Source organism: Pelodiscus sinensis, chromosome 2 (assembly GCF_052426305.1).
Source record: "Pelodiscus sinensis isolate ZL-2025 chromosome 2, ASM5242630v1, whole genome shotgun sequence".
Classification (NCBI taxonomy): Eukaryota; Metazoa; Chordata; order Testudines; family Trionychidae; genus Pelodiscus; species Pelodiscus sinensis.
Genome location: NC_143053.1, coordinates 151,867,862 through 151,885,745, shown reverse-complemented (window position 1 = coordinate 151,885,745; position 17,884 = coordinate 151,867,862). Strand labels below are relative to the sequence as shown.

Here is a 17,884-nt window from a genome sequence, read left to right as displayed (position 1 = left end):
GTCAGTCAAAAGAAATGCAGATTAGATCTGCAGCAACACAGGCAGGATAGCAGAGCTCACCCCACTGGGTTTCCTAGCCTGAAGTCAAACATTCTTTCTGAAGGGGCAAAAAGCCTCACTTCACAGACGTGTTCTTTCTTACAGAGATGCAGACCTTGCTGCCTATCATCTGTGAGAAACATTACCCCTCACGTGGGCTTGATCCTACCCCCAAGAAATCAATTCATTCTGTTCTGTTTTAAGGTTCATAAGTAGCATCTGAGCTCCTTGCAATGATGTGCTAAGGAATGTAACTGTGCATTTGTCACACGTGGTTTGTTCTTTCACTCTCTCCTCATCAGTTTGGTTCAGTAGAGTGTCTTGTCTTGTCTTGACTAGGTTGGTTTTGTTTGATTTTTTTTAATTGAGAGCAGGATCAATTCTTCCATGGGATAGGAAGACGGCATCCTAGACTCCTCCTCACAGCTCAAAAAGCAGATTTTTACAGAAGAGAGGCTCTTGAATTAATCCCCCTTCTAGTGCTTGCAAAAGGGAATGAAACCAGATCAGAGAGGGACTCAGATAAGCTCTCTGGGGCAGGCATGGACTGATTTTGTCCGGTGTATATACAGCACTTCGCACAATGGGGCAATGTTCAATGACTAGGGTTCCTAGGTAATATAAACAATATTCAAAATTTAAGACAATGACTGACTGACTCCTAGGCCAGTTATAGTTTTAGAAAAAACCACCCCAAATTCATTGATTTTCCTGCAACATTCTAGATAACAAGACTGACTGTGTGTAAAGGGAATCAAGATTTTAAGAAGAAAAATGTGTTTATTTAAGCAGTGTCTATAATCAATGAATTGATATGATCCTCAGCTGTCGGTGCTAGGATACCTTTCCCCAAATCTGCTTAAACTTCAACATCTGCTGTTCTGCTGCTTCACATTGGATAACTTTTTATATATTTTTCATCCTTCTGACACTAATTTTGGGTTACTTGAAGATAGTTTGTGGAAGGAGATGTCCCTTTCGCCCCCACATCCCAGTAGCACAAGGCCTGTTGTGAAATAGGACTCTAGCTATGGTAGACAAATATTACTTTAACTACTGGTGTGAAATCATCTGTAAAAAGGCTTCATTCTGAAGCCAGCCAAGCATTTAAAATCTCTCTAGTGGCTTACTACAGAGGAACCTGAAATGTTATTTGGAATTCCATTTCTACTTTATCCCGCACATGCTACATAAACTGGTATGCTTCTCAGCAGCCTATGCATTTTGTATATTGAGAGACCATATAGACACTTATTTTACCTGGCAAATGTGGCTCAAACTATTCATTCCCTGTGCAGCATTTCTGCTAAGCTAGGAATGATCATAACTTCAGTAGCTGAAGCTTAGGAAGCCAAATTGTTTTGACTATCTTTTCAGTACAACACCTTAAAGAATGGCTGCAGAACTAGTTTGCTGAATATGCCAGTAATTGTGTTATTGACACAATCCTAAATAAATGCTCAAGTCTCTCCAAACTCTATTTTTTTTTAACTTCCATTTTACAATTGTGGAAGCAGGACTAAGGGAAAGGGGATTTGGGTGACCATTTCAGGGTTTGTCAGTAGCAGAGCAAGAGTCTGGGTCACTCTGACTCCTGCTAACGCGAGAGCCAGAAGAGACGCTGTGTTCGCCTTTCTGTCTCTCCCATATTGATAAGAGTGGAATGCTTACCTCAGTGAGAGCCTTGAGATAAGACAGTGTCCTATGGGAACTGAGTGGGCAGGGAAGTAATTGTTTAATTTTATATGTAATAGAAAGGTATATATATATATATATATTGGCTTTTAATTGTTTTGTATTTGAAGATCCGCTTATGGATCTCTTCCCTTGCAATATTGCTTGAATAAACTGCCTCTGGCAACTTGTTGCTTAAACACAACGCAGAATGAAGGCTTGTTTTCTTCCACACAATTGCAATAGGACTCTTCAAGTATGTATTTTCTAGGGGTGTGTCTACTCTATGGGATAAGGTTGAATTAAGATATGCAACTTCAGCTATGTTAATTGCATAGCTGAAGTGGAAGTACACTAACTCGACTTTTGGCTCCTTCCACACTGCAGGAAGTCAAGGGCAGAATACTCTCCCTTCGACATCCCTTACTCCTTGTGTAAGCAGGACTACCAGCATCAACTGGTGTGCCCCCTCTCAGTTCGAATTAGCTGTCTTCACTAGACCCGCTAATTCAAATCCTGAATGACTGACAGCGGCAGCTTTGATCTTCTCTGTAGGGTAGACTCACCCTAAAGTACTAGAGAATTTTCAGGTTGAAGGAAGCTAGCTTGGCACCTCCTAGGACACCATTGGTATGCAGTAAACCCCAGTAATACAATGCCTCTGATTCATTATTACTGAAGTATTAACTTGTGAAAATTCTGAAGGAAATCTTTATTTGCTATTTAGCAGAGATGGTTGCAGGGAGGGATGCATTGTGAAAAACAATACTAAGATCAACACAGTCCAGGATATTTCATCTCAAGGTATATAGTTAAACAATATATTTGAAGTGGTGAAAGATCTCAAAAAACAGTATATTTCACAAGCTCTCTTTCTTCTACCCCATATCTATCTATAGTTATAGGCAGATAATGGAGGAATAGTATTAAGTACTCCACTGCAGGGCAAATTAGATGCTCACACATGGAAAAAAGTACAAGCATACATACGGTTAGGATCTGAACCACCATATAAGGGACACAACATTTTCCATTTAAAGTTCAAATTTCACCAACAAAAAATTTAAAAAAATAGTCTACAGGTTTTTAAAATGTCACATTATCTTTGTTGGATATGAAAAACTGTGAGAATGAGGTGGGCTTTGCTTTCTCTTCATGTCTAATTTTCAACTGCCATATTCTGACTGTAGGTTTCAGTAATCCTTTATCTCCTGAAAGATATCGGCAAGAAATAATGTTCCTTTAGGTATTACCTTTTGACATGGATAACTTTCTGCCACTCTCTGAACCAATCACAGCACAATATACACAGAGTGGCTGAGATACAAGCAGAAATCTGAAGACCATATCAGAGATTTGATATTCTTGTATTTTTCCCATTTGTCCTACATAAACCTGTTAAACAAGCTCTACATATCGTACAGATACAAAACCTGGAAATGGGGCACAGAGGAGGAAGCTGGCAATCTTCTGGGAGTTGTGTTCTTTAGAACCTGAGCCTGATAATGAATCTCTAGGGTGAACTGAAATCTTCAAGGATTACTCAAGTCCCAATAATCCATACGTATGCTGTGCTATGCAGGATATTCCCTCTGGAGGGCCTGCATGATGCACTTAAGAGACTAATAAGGCTAAAATGAGAGAAAAATAAAAAGACAAGAGACACAGGAAAAGAAGCAATACAGAAGAGAACTAGCACATTCATTGTTGTTTATTTGACTTAAAGCCTGCAGTTCAGTTCACTCTAATTGGAAATTAAATAAACCTGCCAGAATTGGCTTTGAGTTTGAATTTAAAAAAATCCCTCCTTGGGCGTGGGGGGTAGGGGACACCATCTACTTCCATAGGGCTAATATCACAAGACCCCACCTTCTTATAAGCTGGAATGAGAAACTACACCTCTTTCAATTTTAGATCCAACCAAAACAATAGGAACACAGCATGTTGAGATATAATCAGAGCTGTAACTCATCCCTTGGTTTTCTAGCTGCTTCGATATCAGCCAGTTGATAGGCTTCTGAAGAGGCCACATAACAGTTATGTGCATGCATGTTCCCTCCTGTCCATGTCCCCAGAGGTGCTGGAATTTTTATAGTGAGGGTGCCGAGAGCTGTTGAACTGAACTGGAAACTATATAGAATGAAATCCACTTCAAGCCAGGGGGTGCTGCAGCACCCCAACTTCCAGCACTTGTGCATGTTCTATCGCCTACAACAGGGTTGGCATAGTAGGTACTTTGTGTAGAAGCTGGCAGTACTGACTTTATGCCAGTTGGGATAGTGACCAATGCCACCTACTTAAAGGGAATAAACATAATAGGGCAATGGCCGAGCAATCTATGCCCAGTCGTCCTTTCTAGTATCTGACAGTCAGAAGCTTAGGAACATGCAGAACATGAGGTTTCATCCCTGCCATTTTGGCTAATAGCCTTTGATGGACCTATCCTGTATGAACTTATCTAATTCTTTTTTTAAATCCAGTTAGTTTTAGTCTGCACCATACACGCGGTTCTTGCCGGCTGGGGAGGTCCAACAAGAACCCAATTGGGTGCTCCACTCAGGAGGCAGGCAGGTCTAAAGAGGCCAGCTGGGGGTGTGTGGGAGGAGTGTGTGCGCTCCCAGGTGGGTTACTGAAAGGGGCTGGCGGCATCAGCTGCCTCCATCCGACTGCGGCGGTCTGGCTCCAACCCCACCATCTGGCCATTGTGGTTTGTCCTCAGCTGCCCCTCTTCTGGGTGACCCAGCCCTGCTCCTGCTGTGACATGTGTGTGTGGCTCCCATCTGACCACAGCCCCACAGCCCAGCCTCACCAGACTCTGACCTCCAGCCCCTGACGCAACAAAGGCATTTACTTTTCCATCACTCACAAATATCTCCCCAGTTACTAACATGCAAAAAGAAAATGATCAAAAAAAGATAAATGTTATCTTGGCTATTTAGGAGAGAGATTTGATTACTCTGTTATGAATTGATTAGAGGGGATAGAGTAGTTTACAGGAACTTCCATTGCTCTTTTCCTCTAAACTTTGACACTTTGCCACTTCACGTGAAGTCCATCTCATAGCAGATGCGATAACAGTGGCAGAGCGGCCAATGAGCAGAGGCAGCAGCAGTGGCATTGCGTGACACCCTTCCCTCCTTTTCAGGTGTGAGAGGTGGAGCCATGTGTCTAAATCTGAACTCTGGGTCTTTGCTCACTAACAACCACCAACTGTGAGTGGGTTGTGGTGAACGAAGAGGGGAGTAACGTGTCAAAGGAACATTTGTTGTCAGACTTTCTCACCGGAAAGTGAGAAACTGAGGCAAAGGGCACTTCCCAGTGTACTCTGGAGTAGATGTTTGCTCATGGCTATATGCTTTTAATCGTGTTTGTAGAGTTATCCCAAGCTAATGCTGGGTTACTTTTCCCTCAGGTCAGGTTAGAGGAAAAAATGTGTGGCTGCTATAAAACCAGGAAGAAAAATGAGACATTGGGCAGTGCATTATAAACTTAAAAAAAAAATGAACAAACAAACAAACAAAAATCCAGAGCTTCCAGTCTTCAGTATTTACTGCATATATACTAGTGTGTTAATTTTACCACCATCTTACTCAGTTATCTCATATTACAGCATCCCAGTGACAGGAGCAAAACATCAGTAACTGAACACAAATGGCCTCATTTTCAAAGGCTTCATATTCACTATGGTTTGTTTTGGTTTTCTTTAATTCCCACCATTGCTCTGACCAGTTCAGCTCCAGGAGGAGCAACACTCATAGCACAGGATCTGAACTGCTATAGTAACACTGCTAAAGAGTTTTTTGGGACAGCCACTGTGTAAGTAATATCAAAATGATATAAGAAAGAATAAAACCAAAGCAGCAAAATTAAGACTAAAACCTCTCTACTTCTATGTACTGTACCTTTAAGTGTTCGCAGTTATTCAGGATAAATCATTGCTTTAACAGAGAAAAAGGCCACTGGCATTTGAAAGATAATACATAAATGAAAACAAGGCCCAGCAGAATGTGCCTTAGGGGAGTTCTTTTCCCCTATCAATTTCTGAAATAAGAAGCCATAGGGCAAAGAAGGATCTTCTACTCCATTATATATATTTAAATAAAACAAAGTGCCATTGACTTTCATGGTGTTTGAGTTATTCCCCCACAATGGATCAGATTTTGAAACTGCAGCTGTGCATCATTAGTGTCAACAACACAGTTTAACTTATTCAGCAACTCCAATGCTCTTATGTTCTTTGCTATAAAAAAAGAACACACCAGAAAATTTCCTTGTTTTCTAGGACCGTGGCAAGGATTGACAATCCTCTCACCACACTTGCATTAAATTCATATTCCTTGTCCTATCTCTTCAAGGGCCTGAATTAATCTGGCTCCTTCTGTTCCTCTTGTCCCCTTGGTTCCATGCAAGCCACATGGCCAGTGGTTGAAGCAGAATGAAATGACGGGGAGTTAATCATCACAACAGGCAAGGAGGTGGTGGTGGTATAAGCTATGCTGAAAAGAAGGAGAATTGCCCTCTGCGTTTATTTGTGTTCCTCTGACTTTCCCTTATTTTAACCCCAGTGAGAAAAAGATCAGATCTCTAGTTTGCAGATGATACCAAGCTGGGAGGAGTTGTAACTGCTTTGGAGGATAGGGTCATAATTCAAAATGATCTGGACAAACTGGAGAAATGATCTAAGGAAAATAGGGTGAAGTTTAATAAGGACAAATGCAAAGTACTCCACTTAAGAATGAACAATCAGTTTCACACATACAGAATGGGAAGCGATTGTCTAGGAAGGAGACGGCAGAAAGGTATCTAGGGGTCATAGTGGACCACAAGCTAAATATGAGTCAACAGTGTGATGCTCTTGCAAAAAAAGTAAATATGATTCTGGGATACATTAACAGGAGTGTTGTGAGCAAGACATGAGAAGTCATTCTTCCGCTCTACTCTGCGCTGATCAAGCCTCAATTGTAGTATTGTGTCCATTTCTGGGTACCACATTTCAAGAAAGATGTGGAGAAATTGGAGAAGGTCCAGAGAAGAGCAACAAGCATGATTAAAGGTCTAGAGAACATGACCTATGAAGGAAGACTGAAAGAATTGAGCTTGTTTAGTTCAGAAAAGGAGAAGACTGAGAGGGGACATGATAGCTGTTTTCAGGTAACTAAAAAGAGTGTCACAAGGAGGAGGGAGAAAAATTGTTCTCCTTGGCCTCTGAGGATAGGACAAGAAGCAATGGGCTTAAAGTGCACAAAGGGAGGTTTAGGAAAAACTTTGTAACTGTCAGGGTGGTTAAACACTGGAATAAAGCGCCTAGGGAGGTTGCAGAATCTCCATCTGTGGAGCTATTTAAGAGCAGGTTAGATAGACATCTATCAGGGATGGACTAGACAATACTGGGTTTTGCCACGAGGGCAGGGGACTGGAGTTGATGACCTCTCAAGGTCCCTTCCAGTTCTAGTGTTCTATGATTCTATGATCTGAGACCTTCAAAGCAAGAATCTGTCCATAACGTACCAACATATTCTGCATATTACAGATAAATGAACAATGATGTACCAAGTCCTGTTCTGAAGATTCACACACAAGAAGTCCTCTCCATAACAGATCTCATCTCTTGTGCATACAATAAAGGGTCACCTGCCTCCTCTGCATGTCGCCACTTTCCTGCTCCCTGACTTCCCAAGCCCCTGAGCCCCTGCAGAGGACATTTTCTCAGTTAGGACTGTGACTATTTCCATATTACAAGAAATGAGCACTGATGCCATTACACTAAATTTACTAACAGACTTTAAGCCAAACTAAAAGCAATTTACCTTTCTATCGTTGCATAGGTTGGACCTCCCTAGTTTAGCACTCTTGGGACCTGAGTGGTCTCAAACCAGGGAGTTTGCTGAACCAACAGAGGTCATTGCTCCCCTGCTGGCTGCCAGCCCCTGCTCCTGGGTCCCCCTCCGGGTTTTTGGCCCACTCCTGGCTGCCAGAATCAGCCACTGGCTTCCGCTTCCATTCCAGCAGGCTTCCCAGCCCTGGCTGGGGCTCCTTGGCCACTACCGGCTCCCGTGCCACAGGCCTGGCCAGGACTCCCAGCTGCTGAACTCCCAGCTGGCCCCCCACTCCGGGCTGCCAGTGATCTGTAGTCCGGCAACATCCATGGTCCAGCTGGGCCACGGATGTTTCTGGACCAGAGCGCCCAGGATTTCAGAGGTTCAACCTGTATTGTGTTCTAAGAAACTTCCACCATGAGTTTCAATTCAGCTTTATTTGCCAGACTCTGTCAAAGGAAATAAATTCTCCCATAATTCATCTGCTTGAGTGATATAACAGGGAATCCACCTGGAAGCCAGAGAACCAGAGAACTTCTCATCACTACAACCTATACACTTATTGTTTTCACAGTGTCTGATACCACCACAAGCCATGTTTAGATCCACATATCATGATTACATTTAATCCTTTCACATTATTCTCCACTGTTACTCTGGATCCCAACAGAGACACACGTGGCAGGTTAAGGGAGTTTTCAGCTTGACTGTGGCTTTGTTCCATGACCATGAGGCAAAACACTAAACTCTAAACAACTTTAAATTCTAAACAGCTGCCCTAGACTGTAGATCTCAACAACCAGCACAATATAAAACTCCACCCTTACTCCAGTCTCTCATTTATCTTCTGGCTACATGCTTGGATACATTGTTCTCAGCACTGCATGTCTGATTCACAAGCTGACAGGGGAAGTAGGAAAGGGTGGAAAGGACAAACTGTGCTGTTAAGTAGTTTAACCTCATCGGCAGCATTACTGTATCCAAAGGGATAGTTATTACTCTCAGTGTGGTTACAGTGCATCAATTACAGTGGATCTTCTGAGCAGCCATGAGATAAGTGCTGCTCAGTTTATCCTTTTTCATAAAAAAATATTTTTGCTTTAATTTATTTCAACAACAGACCGGGCTGAAACCATTTTTCTTGTGTTGATCGCTTCATGTTTATGATCAAGGACTAAAAGCAAGTATAGTCATAATAATAATGTTGTCTCTGTACTTTCATTCTGAAAACCACTCTGGCTAAAATTCCATATTCAATTATGCCCATGTAAAGCCATTAATTCATATGAGGTCACTGGCTTTAGTCTAGATTTGTACTAGGGTAATGGAAAGTAAAATCTGCAGCTTTGTCAATACCAGTCTGCAAAGTAATAAAAGTTAGAGATGAGAGAGAACTAAAATCAACTTACCTACTGTATTAGATCCTCATGCACTCCAATTCCTTCAGAGTCTGAAGAAATTCTGGCCTGTAGAAGATGAAGCAGTAAGTTCTCTCATAACAAAATATTGACTGATACTTTGTAAAACTGTACACTGGCTTAAATATCAAGCTTTTCAGGGGAAAAGCCTCATGTAGGAAGCTTAACATCCTGGACTCCTTTGCTACTTTTTACTATAGATAAATATGCATACAAGTTCTTTATGTATTAAAACACGCATGAATAATACAGCACTGCTAACCAGCAGCCCATACTATATTTCTAATTGCCACTGACATCAATGTTTTTTCCCCCTAGAATTAAGGTCACAGGATTGAACTTTAGAGGCGTAGTGAAGCAGACTGTCAAAAATCTCCTAAAGCCAATTGACTTTCAATGGGATGTAAGCACCTGAATTGTCAAGATGCTTGATGCTCTTGGCAAATCTCCCTCTTTAGGGAGAAAATTGTAAATGGTCCTGAATCTTCTCTGGCTGCCCATAAACACTACCCACACGATGATTCCAGGCCCACAGCTGACTGCAGTTCCACAGCGCTAGCTAATATGGCAGAATTCAAGGCTGTCCACACAAAAACAGGACGGTTCCTAGAATAAGTAATAACCAACTGTAATGCTGAGTTATTGCTTTGCCCTGCTTTCTGTCCTTGTCTATGCCTATTTTTTAAGGGTAATAACTTCTTCCTAACAAACAAAAAAGGAATAGGAGAACAAGGGAAATCAAGAAATAGTGATGTGGCCAACAGTGTGCTTTTTATTATACTAATTCCTTTTTTGCTATCTCCCCCCCCCCCCCCCCCCCACTGAAAGCTATTAGGAATAATACTTTTACTTTAGTATATTGCCCCATTGTAATTGGGAGTTAATAAGGGGGTGTCAATATAGAGACTGATTTTCCCTGAGGTGAACCAGCTTTACATCAGTGCAATTTTGTGGAAGCCAATGGAGCTGCACGAATGAAAAGCTGGGCATGGAGATTATTTGGTCTGGCACACTGCAGCACAGGGTATGGCAGGGAACTGTGAGCTTCCATGGGTGGATAAGCTTACAAAGTATGTGGACATGGATGTGGCCAATAATTATCCAGGGGCTGGTCATTCTCATCTAGGTGTATTTTATTTTGTCCCTGTTATTCAGGGATGACTGGATATACCTGTTCCTAGGGAACCGATGCATTTTTGCTTGATATTAAAGAAGGCATCTGTAAATATCTGGGAACCTCTCTAGGGTTCTATAGGATGTAGCCAAGCAAATAGCAAGTGCTTCCTCATAGGAGATGTGCAGTGCAAGTACTCATTATGAAATTGATATGGTGATTGAATACAGTTAATGGTGTCAGTGTTCTTACATTTACAGCAGGATGTCAACCCCCCTCCTTCCTAGCACCGACATATGAGGGACGTGGTGAGGTCTCCACAGCAGGTGATTGGGACCAGATTGTACATGGGGATGGCTGACGATATTGAGTATGCAGAAAGGATTCTGGAAATGACAATGACTTGCACTGTCCAGTTTTTTTTGGCAGGTACTCCCAAATGCTTAAGAAATTAAAGTTGCAGCCTAATTAGAACCCCAATGGGGTAGCTGAGTGGTTAAGGCATTTGTCTACAGTTCTGAAGTCACAGCTTCAAGTATTGCTCCCTCTGCCCCTGAAAGGCCACCTCAAGGTCACCCCACTGCAAAATAGGTACCTGATCCATCAGGTGAGGGCACTCAAAGGCAATCAGATGTGATGCTGGCCACATCATTCCCTTGTGTACCACTGGCTACGAAGTAGATCTGCCTTAACGTAGCAAGTTCTTTTCTGGGGTATCTCCCATTAACCTCCATCTTTCCATTATCTCACAGAATAGTAGCAGCCTCTTACTGGTACAGTGTAATCTTCCTACGCGAAGGCCTAATCCTGCTCCCATTGTAATCAATTGCAAATTCTGACTAGGAGCCAGCACAAAGTCTCAAAGAATTCAGAAGAGTGCTGAGTTCTCTTGCTATCTTTTCATTGTCCTTCATTTCAGTGTGCATAGAATACAGAGGTTAAATTGTGTGAATGCGTGAATATGAAAAAGGTGTTTTTTAAACCAAGCGTAGTGGGAACAAAGATGTAAAGATCAACTCTATTAAAGAAGTTTGGGTTTGTAATGTATCATTATTATAATGGAGATTGCCTATCTCCTAGAACAGACCATGAAAGGTCATTGAGTCCAGTCCCCTGCCTTCTCAGCAGGACCAAGTACCATCCCTGATGAATTATTGCCCCCAATCCCTAAATGGCCTCCACAAAGATTGAACTCACAACCCTGGGTTTAGTAGGCCAATGCTCAAACCACTGAGCTATCCCTCCCCCCAGATAACAAAGAATTAGCTTAAGATATCAGTGAATATATCAGATATCAGTGAATTAGCTGATCTCACTGCTTGAGTGGCATAAAAAAGGGATAAATGTGGATTTTTTTTCAGCAGATAATTGTGTGTGATATGGGAGTTCCAGTTGGGCCAGTTAGAAATTCAAATTTCTAACACTGACTAAGAGCAGATCTGCATGCCTCTCATGATAGTAAAGCACCAAGCCTTGTACTTTCCATTTACTTTTCTGTGGATCTACCTCAGTTGTCTGCTATGAAAAGGGATTTTCTTAGGGAATCTTTCAGTTATTGAGCTAGTTAAGCCTGTAGTCAATCTAACAAAGCTCTGCTGATCTACTTAAAATGTATCCATTACTATTAAGAGAACAATCCAAAGATGATGTTTTTCTGTCTGAAAATGATAGATCACAGATTGCTTTATAATCCCTTAATTCTGTACATTTAATTATTTTAGAGCAATGTTTGCATTAGATTTTTGGAAACCTTGTCACCTTCAATTCTCAGGTGACAAACACACAGAATTGGGCTCTGTTGTAATAATATTTGGGACTTTCATACTTGTTTTCATCTGAGGATCTTAAAAATCTTTACAAAAGGTGAATAATAGTATTATTCACACTGCTGTCACTTTGATATTTCTGTTTAATCATTAATAGATGCTCACTAAGACCCAAATAGAAAATTTCTCATGCTTTTGATTCTATAGTCTCTTAAGAATATTGTTTGTAACAACTCTTCCACTTCGTAGTATTATTTTCATTGTATGCGGTGCTGTTGCAGTTGTCTCTCTAATATCCTAGGATCAACAGAAAGTGTGAGAGGTTATATCTTTTATTGGACCAGCTTCCATAGGTGAGAGAGATAAGCTTTCTAGCTTATATAGCTTCTTTAGCTCTGTAGGCTCAAAGCTTGTCTCTGTCACCAACAGAAGCTAGTCTAATAAAAAATATAAACTTAACCCACCTTGTCTCTCTCTCTCATTTTTGATGCACTTTTTATACCCTGCAAGGTTTGAATCAACATTCAATATTAGGCAAATTTCATCAATGTTAAAAGTTGGAGCCAACTTAAATACTTAGTAGGGAAACCTTAAACAGTAAAATTCCAATGAAACTGTGCTGCAAGTTATCAGGAAGAGTGAGGGATTGTGTAAGAAAAGAGGAAGTCTAGGATAATTCTTATACATTCTTACTATCCTACAGAACATATGATCAGACTTTGAGGGGATGTAAGTTACTTCAGTGTTTGATAATGGTGAGTAAATGCTGATTTTTTTAAAACAGGGACTGCTGTAAAGAATCTTAAACAGTCAGAAAAGATGAGCTCATGGTAAGATTATTTTCTTGAATGCCAAAGTGTCTTACTTATTGCCTGTAGTCAAGTGGATATGAAAATTACACTTGGCTCTCTGTCCTAACCATGACAAGACAAAGCATTAGATTGAGCAGTAGCTCCTGCTCTTTTATCGATCAGGAGATAGATATAGCATGGGCAGCAACACAGTCAGCTTCCCCCACTCTGCTCCTAGTTAAGGCGCCTCGTCCATATTCAGAATCAAAAGAAATTTGGTTCCCTGTGATCCATTGAATCTTTGGACACACTACAGAGGCTGCTCATGGGTTGTCCGTGGAGTTCTCTAACATGGGCGTTTGTCCACAGGGCGGGTATGTCTACACTACCCTTCTAGTTCGAACTAGGAGGGTAATGTAGGCATACCGCACTTGCAAATGAAGCCCGGGATTTGAATTTCCCGGGCTTAATTTGCATAAGCGGGGCTCCGCCATTTTAAAATCCCCGCTCGTTCGAACTCTGTGCCGCGCAGCTACACGTGGCACGAACTAGGTAGTTCGAACTAGGCTTCCTAGTTCGAACTACCGTTACTCCTCATTCCACGAGGAGTAATGGTAGTTCGAACTAGGAAGCCTAGTTCGAACTACCTAGTTCGTGCCGCGTGTAGCCGTGCGGCACAGGGTTCGAACGAGCGGGGATTTTAAAATGGCGGAGCCCCGCTTATGCAAATGAAGCCCGGGAAATTCAAATCCCGGGCTTCATTTGCAAGTGCGGTATGCCTACATTACCCCGCTAGTTCAAACTAGCGGGGTAGTGTAGACATACCCGGCTGTATTTACAGACTACGAGGCAAAAAGCTACCAGTCAGCAACAATATTTGGCCACTAATGATGTGAGCCTGAAATCCAGTACTTTATGGGTTTGATTCTCCACCGCTTTTAGTTATATGCAGCCAATGACCTGTCTGCAAAGTGTCTATATTAAGAGTGCAAAAACATCACATTGCCAATTTTGTGGAGTTTTACATTCAATTTGCAAAGAAGGTGCAATGGACTGTAGACTCAGTCCCTATTATAGTAAGGAAAATATACAATAATTTTTAAATCTAAAGAAAGAACAGTGTTCCTAAAAAACTGAATTAAATGGTGTTTTTTAAAACCTGGATCTTCCAGCTTGCTAATATAATCCAATTGGCACCATTTTCTCTCTAAATAGTGAAAAGATGACAGTGTTTTGGAATATAGGTATTATTGCTTGTCTTCACTAATTCTCATTAATGGCTTTGACAACCATTGCAAATTAAACACATTTTTGGGGGATAACAGCAAATAGGAGAACACACTCCCCTCCATTAAAAAAAACAAAAACAAAAACAAAAAAGAGGATTGTTTATGTTTTTAAAAGTTCAGTGTGGAAAATCTGAATCGAGAGCTCCAACATCCCAAACTAAAACATTATTGTTAAAGGGAAAGAACCTTTTAAGATGCTTCATGTACACTTAGTCAACTGCATCTTACTTATAATGTGATTTATAATGAGATGTGATAGCTAAATCTAACCCAGGTATTCTGAAGTCAGATTTGTGGAATAGCAATGTATGAAATCGCAAGGGACTGTCGTGTTCCTGAATAAAAACACTTTTGTTATCAGTCTGGCACTCTAGTGGTAAGGTCAGCAGGGATGCCATGTCATAATCCAGAAGTGAGAATTTCAGAAAGATAGAGAAGGTACTGCAATAGTATTATGCAAGATCTCTAAGTATAAGAATGTTAAATCTAACCATAGCAGTATATCTATCATTTGGAGTTGCACAAGTCAAACCAGAGAGAAATGCTAGCTAAAAGTGTGTCAAAGAATGAGAAAATGGGGCTGGGATGAATGGCATATTTTGAAAAGCTTTCAAAAGTAGAGCATTTAAGACTCTAATGTGATTTGAAATTATACAAATTAGATTATTAGAGTAACATACAAGTCAGATAGAATTTAAAAATACACTTCAGTAATAAGTTACAGTGAGAGATGAGATTTGCAGGCACTGTTTAAATAATTATCTTGGTTACTAACATTGGAGTTTCACAGTCATGTGTATATAAAAAAAAGTCAGTGGGAAATGGGGATGCTCACCTGAAATGTCAAACCACTTTAGTTAGTGTCTTAATATTAATTTAGATGCCAAATTTTTGGTACTTAAATTTTTAAAAGTTTGGCCATATTTCTTCAACCAATATGCATTATAATCATACACTAAATTTTGCATTTCTTCTCTCTATAACTTAAAAAAAATGGTAATAGAAATGTAGCCGTGTTAGTCTGGTGTAGCTGAAGCAAAATACAGGACTATGTAGCACTTTAAAGACTAACAAGATGGTTTATTAGATGATGAGCTTTCGTGGCCCAGACCCACTTCCTCAGATCAAATAGTGAAAGAAAATAGTCACAACCATATATACCAAAGGATACAATTAAAAAAATGAACACATATGAAAAGGACAAATCACATTTCAGAACAAGAGGGGGATGCAGGGGGGGGGGGGGAAAGGAAGGAAGGAAAGTGTCTGTGAATTAATTATATTAGAGGTGGGGAGAGTTAGATGTCTGTGAGCTAATGGTATTAGAGGTGATAATTGGGGAAGCTATCTTGGTAATGGGTAAGATAGTTTGAGTCTTTGTTCATTCCTTCCCGGAGGGTGTCGAATTTTAACATGAATGACAGTTCAGAGGATTCCCTTTCAAGTGCAGATGTAAAAGGTCTTTGTAGCAGAATGCAGGTGGTTAAGTCATTGAGAGAGTGCCCTTTCTGGTTGAAATGGCAAGAAACTGTTTTTTCTTTGTGATCTTGTCTGATATCTGTTTTGTGGGCATTAATCCTTTGGCGAAGTGTCTGAGATGTTTGTCCAATGTACATAGCAGACGGACACTTTCGGCACATGATAAAAAAATGGAGAGAGAAGACAGAACATTGAGTGGATATATTTTTTCAGTTAAAAATGGGTTGCATTTATAAAAGGTGTTTATTTAACTGAACATGTGGGCTTGAATACTAGGTAAAGGTGTAAAAAATGTATGCTAACACAAGATTTTTCTCGCCAAGAGAATTTTTATGGCATTGAACAATTAAAGAATTTTTAAAAGGTTCAGACTATGCAACATTTCCTTGTGAAGTCTTTGAAAGAAGTCTTCCTCACATTTTAAAACACTTTCAAGATTTTTAGGATGTTCCTGCCTTTTAGATCTCAAACTCCATGATCAGGGAATTTGTAGTGGATTTTGCTTTACCATGTGGAGAGGTAAATAAAACTGTAGAAATGAGGCCTTTTGTTAAGGAAAACACCTCAGAATTGCTTTCCCAGAATTGCATTGAACAACTTCACTAACAGCTATTGACTAAATCCATTATAGATTTTGACAGCTTTAGATCTGCATACTATGTTTTTTGAATAAATGCCACCACATATTTAGCCACTGAAGAGCTAAGCTTTTATTTTGTGTATAAATCTGTGTTTAATGAGCCTTGAAAGAGATGATTGGTAAATAACAGCCTGCTGCACGCAAGCTCAACTGCCTCCAATTATATTGTTTATAATTATATAATTGTATAATATAATGTGTGTCCAACAGTCTTACAGTGTTTTATTACTGCCCGACAACAGCCCTGATGTAAATCACCTTTTTACTTTCAGAGTCAAGCACTTTCACTCAGGAAGCACAAATGCACTTTTGACTGTTGTACATAGGTAGCAAAGACTTACAAGCCTCAGCAGTGTGAAGCAATGCAATTGGCTATCCTTGAGAGAGAGAGGGGAAAAAGAGAAAGTGTAAGAAAGAGTAAGTATGGGACAATTTACTAGTTCAAACCATATATCACATTTGCAAATTAATAATCATAAGAGAGAGAATGTTATTAGCACCTGGTCCTGCATGCACTGCCCACACAAAACGCCCATGGGAAGTGGAAGCACAATATGTAGGATGTGGTCCCTAGATTGTTTTGATAGCATTATATGGATATTGCAACCTGTATTATAAAGACTTTGCTATTTATGCTAATTTCCAACACGCTAATATCCTGTTAATCCAACATAAACAAACCTCTCATCATTCTGAGTTGCTTTTAATCCCTCTATTTCATCACTCTCATATTAATCTGATTTTTAACAATTTATTATATTGGCATACCAATGTATAGTTATAATAGCTACCCAAATTAAGAGTTTTGGATGAAATCCCAGCCCCACTGAAGTTGATGGCAAAACTTCAATGAGGGTCACACTGAAGTTGGCATTACAGGCAGTCCCCGGGTTACGTACAAGATAGGGACTGTAGGTTTGTTCTTAAGTTGAATTTGTATGTAAGTCGGAACTGGTACATATTGTAGGGGAAACTCTAGCCAAACATTTCTCCAGAGCTCAGTTTTATTCTCCCACACCTCACTTCCCTCAGTCCTTTATTCTCAAGCTGAGGTGTCTGCTGAGAAAAGCCGCTCCGCATCTCCCTGGTCTGCTGGGGGGCGGGGGGGAGTGCTAGCTTCGCGTCTCCCTGGTCTGCTGGGGGGAAGCAGCTAGTGCGGGGTTGCCTCACCCTGTTTGTAAGTAGGGATCCGATGTAAGTCGGATCCATGTAACCCAGGGACTGCCTGTATTTTCAGCCACATACTTTCTATGGTATTCCTTGTTCTGATTAGGTTTCAAATCTGCAGTCTGATTAGGTTTCTCCTTCTATTTATCCCATGACTACCTTGCATCCGCAACACATGCCCTTGTCAACAATGAGGCTTGATTACTGCAGTTCCCTCTTTGCAGAGCTTCCAGCAGTGTTTCTTCATCACTGGTAGTTAGTGTAGACTTCAGCAATACACCTGCTCACCTCATATTACACCCTTCCTGTGTTCTTTGCTCCTGGCTGCCTATAAAATGGTAAATTGACTTTAAGTTAGCCCCAGTTGATTTTTAATACTCATAATAGAAAATAATCTGGCTATATTGCAGACCCACTCTCTGAACTTTGTCTTAATGATGTGAAACGATGCAACCTTTAAGATTTCCAACAATGTGCTGTAAATTGGTGAATGATGGAGCCTTAAAAAAGACCTTCACAATGTGGTATTCATGTCCTGTGGATACCCAATCTATAACATCTTTCCTCCAGCTTTTAAAAACATGTAAAAATTTTCCATTTATAAAAATGTTTATAGTCTAATGACTCCCCTGTACTTTATGATGATTTCTGTTGTGTTGGGAAGTCTATTTTAACAGGTCTGGCAATGCTT

At 40.5% G+C, this 17,884-nt stretch overlaps 1 protein-coding gene across 1 annotated transcript in view; it reads right to left on the bottom strand.

Moving 5' to 3' along the window:
• Window positions 1-17,884, bottom strand: part of LOC102455363 (poly(rC)-binding protein 3-like) — a 693,079-nt gene that overhangs the window by 410,349 nt on the left and 264,846 nt on the right. The window contains exon 2 of the mRNA XM_075921612.2: window positions 8,939-8,995. The gene's annotated coding sequence lies outside the window, so the exon portion shown is untranslated. The remainder of the gene's footprint in view (window positions 1-8,938; window positions 8,996-17,884) is intronic.